The 3,249-nt window shown below is 39.8% G+C and overlaps 1 pseudogene; it reads right to left on the bottom strand.

Moving 5' to 3' along the window:
* Positions 1–2,076: 2,076 nt before the first annotated feature.
* LOC111744269 lies at positions 2,077–2,195 on the bottom strand (annotated as a pseudogene).
* Positions 2,196–3,249: the final 1,054 nt, after the last annotated feature.

Here is a 3,249-nt window from a genome sequence, read left to right as displayed (position 1 = left end):
CTGTAGCAAGAATAGATAGAGTACTAAATGGGGCTGAATGGTATGTAGAAGCTAGAATTTTGGTCTTTACCTTAAGGTTAATTTTAAGCATTATCAGTTTGGCTTTAGATATTTTCATTCATTTATTGTTCTTATATTTATTGAATTGAACTAGGTACCAGGCACTTGTCGAGGCTCTTGGGATATATCAGAGAATAAAATAGACAGACTATTGCTGCCCTCTTGGAGCTTACAGTCTTGTGAGGTGAAGCAGGCAAAAATAATACAATAAATAAGTGAGATTACATTTTGGAAAGTAAATGTTCTAGAAATAGAAATAGAGTTGGGTAAGGGGAATTGAGGCTGTCAAAGTATGGAAGATGCTATTTTAAATAGGGTAGGTGCTGTAGCCTACACTGAGAAACTAACATTTGAGCAAAGATTTGAAGGAGGTGAATTCACTAGTCCCGCGGATATCTTGTAATGGAGTATTCAGGTAAGTGGAAAAGCTAGTGCAAAGGCCCTAAAGCAAAAGACTATTCGGCATGCTCATACCTAAGGAACAGCGAGCAGACTGTAAGACTGGAGTGGAGTGAATGGGGGTGGAATAAGAAGGATTATGTCTAAAATTAATGAGTAGGTGTGCGTGTCACATAGGATCTTCATGGGTCATTGTTAGGACTTTAGTTTTAATCATAAGAAAATTTGCCGAGTCTGTGTTTCCTTTTAATTATTCCAGTGCAAATCTCAAATGTCAACTGGGAACTTAAAGAAGGTCATGGATGGATATAAGTTTTTGATTCATCTCTAATTAGCAATTAAAACCATGGATATGGAAGAGATGATCTAGACTAGGGACTGGCAAATTCCATGGGGCAAGTCCAGCCTGCTGGCTTATTTTGTAAATACAGTTTTATTGGAATATAGCCACATCTATTAATTTTTATATTTTTCTATGGCTGCTTTTACTTTAAAATGACAGACTTCAGTAGCTACCATGGAGAATATATGGTCCGCAAAGAATAAAATATTTACTCTCTGGTCTTTGACAGAAAAAGGTTGTTGATCCTTTGTCTAGAAACGCAAAACAGTTTGAGTGGAGAAACAAGACTATGACTGCATCTTGGGCGACTCCAACATTTTCTGAGAGTAGGCTAAGGGTGCGAAGGGGGAAAATCTAGTGGATATAGTGAAAATCTAGCACAAACTTTGCAGGAATTCAAGAAAAGAATGTTTCAGATATTAAAACAGTTTTAATTAATATGGAAATCGATAAAAATTATTTAGATTAAAAACTTCAAGGGCATTGGTTTTCCTAGTAAAAGCTGTTTTAGTGGAGAGTTAGGTATAAGAATTAGAGTCAAATGGAAGTGACTTGAGGATTGAATGAGATATGGTGAAATAATATCGAGAATATAGACATCTCTCTGATATGCTTGTCAAGAGGGGGATAAAAATAACAATTTAGGTTAAGGTAATTCTTGGAGTCAAGGGAGGGTTTTGATGTACATTGCCTTCTTGGGACTCTCTGAGCTTCTTGGGGTTGTATGTCTATTTCCTTCACCAGGTGATGGAAGTTTTTTATCATGATTTCTTCAAGTAGCTCTTCAACATCTTGTTTACCTTCAGGTACCCGTATGACACAGACACTTTTACATTTAATATGTTCCATAGGCTTCTTAAATTATTATTATAGTCTTGGCTTCTTTTTTCTTGGCATTCTGATTGAGTGTCCTTGGCCTTCCCGTTTTCTATATCGGTAGTTCGATCCCCTTCTTTATTCACTCTGTTGATTTCATCTAATATACTCTTCATCTCGGATAAAGTGTTCTTCATTTCTGACTGCTTCTCTTTTATAATTCCCTTTTCTATATTTATGTTTTTATCTCTTTGTTAAAGTTCTCGCTGAATTCATCTACACTTCCTCTAAGTTCATTAAGCATCTTTATAACCAGTGTCTATTTTATTTTATTTTATTTACTTATTGATTTATTAATTTATTTAATTTATTTATTTTTAGGTGAGGCAACCTTTGGTTGACCTCACAGATTGCAAGAACCTTGTCAGCTTACAATCCCTTATTTTTTTTATTTTTTATGCCTTCAGCACCTGGTCTTCCTAGGTGGTCTCCCATCCAAGTACTAACCAGGCTCAATCCTGCTTAGCTTCCGAGATCAGATGGGATCAGGCTTGTTCAGGTTGGTATGGCCGTAGACTATAACCAGTGTTTTGAACTCTGCATCTGTTAGATTGCTTGACAACATTATAGCTGGACCTCTGTTTTGTTCTTTCATATGGTTTCTGCTTCTTTATCTTCCCATTTTGATTGTCTTCTATGTCTGTTTCTATGTACTAAGCAAAGCTCCTAAATCTCCTGGTCTTATTAGTGTGGCTTTGTGTAGTAGGTGTCCAGTGGCACAGTCCTGAGAGGGGTTCAGCTGCAGGCCAAGTTTGGCCCCAGCCTGTGCCCCTCTGGGGCCACCTGATAAGATTCAGCAAGCCATCCACAGATGCTGTGTTTATAGTTCCCTCCACAGTCGGCTGCCACTAATGTGAGTCTTGGCTCTGCTGAGTAAGGAGCACCTGACTCACCAAGGTACACCTGGATGTGGCTTAGGAGAGGCTGCGAGTTGGGGAAAGCAGAGTTTCAGGGAGTCCTCTGGGCAGAGTGACCTCTGTTATCCAGTTTGATGACCTCTCAGCTATGGTGGCACTGCATCTGCTCAACAGAGGAACAATGGATATTGTCGGCAGTTCTGTCCAGGAGAGATCCTAGTCTCTGCCCCTCACTCCGAAAACACAGTATTCCCCTGTAAGTCCCTGGTGCCTCCCGCACAGCTGACCTTGCACTGGTGCTCAGAGAGAGCAGGTCTGTCACTCGCAGACCCGGCCCCTTTAAGAGGTGTCTGTAGCTGCCTGCTGTTGCTACCATAGCCTCTATCCCACTCAGCTGCTGGACCAGGCAGCCTCTCATCCATGCCCCATTCTATCTCCTCCTGTTGCAGTGTTATTTCTTATTTCTCTCCCTAGTTATAGGGCTCGTTTATCTAGATCTTAGGTGGCTTTCCTTGCAGTTTACTCCATGTTTCTGTTGCAACTGTTTTGCTTACAAGAGGATGAACAAAGCCTCTATCATCTATGACATTTTTTCCCCTCTGTGTGTCCACTCTTCATTCTCTACAAAGCTGCCGGAACAATGTTTATATAATGCAGTTCGATCATATAACTGCACTTCAAAATGCCCATCAATATTTTCCTAATATAAGGTTC

Source organism: Pteropus vampyrus, unplaced genomic scaffold, assembly GCF_000151845.1.
Source record: "Pteropus vampyrus isolate Shadow unplaced genomic scaffold, Pvam_2.0 Scaffold130, whole genome shotgun sequence".
NCBI lineage: Eukaryota > Metazoa > Chordata > Mammalia > Chiroptera > Pteropodidae > Pteropus > Pteropus vampyrus.
The sequence above is the reverse complement of the archived record's forward strand: the minus strand, read 5'-3'. Positions and strand labels throughout refer to the sequence as shown.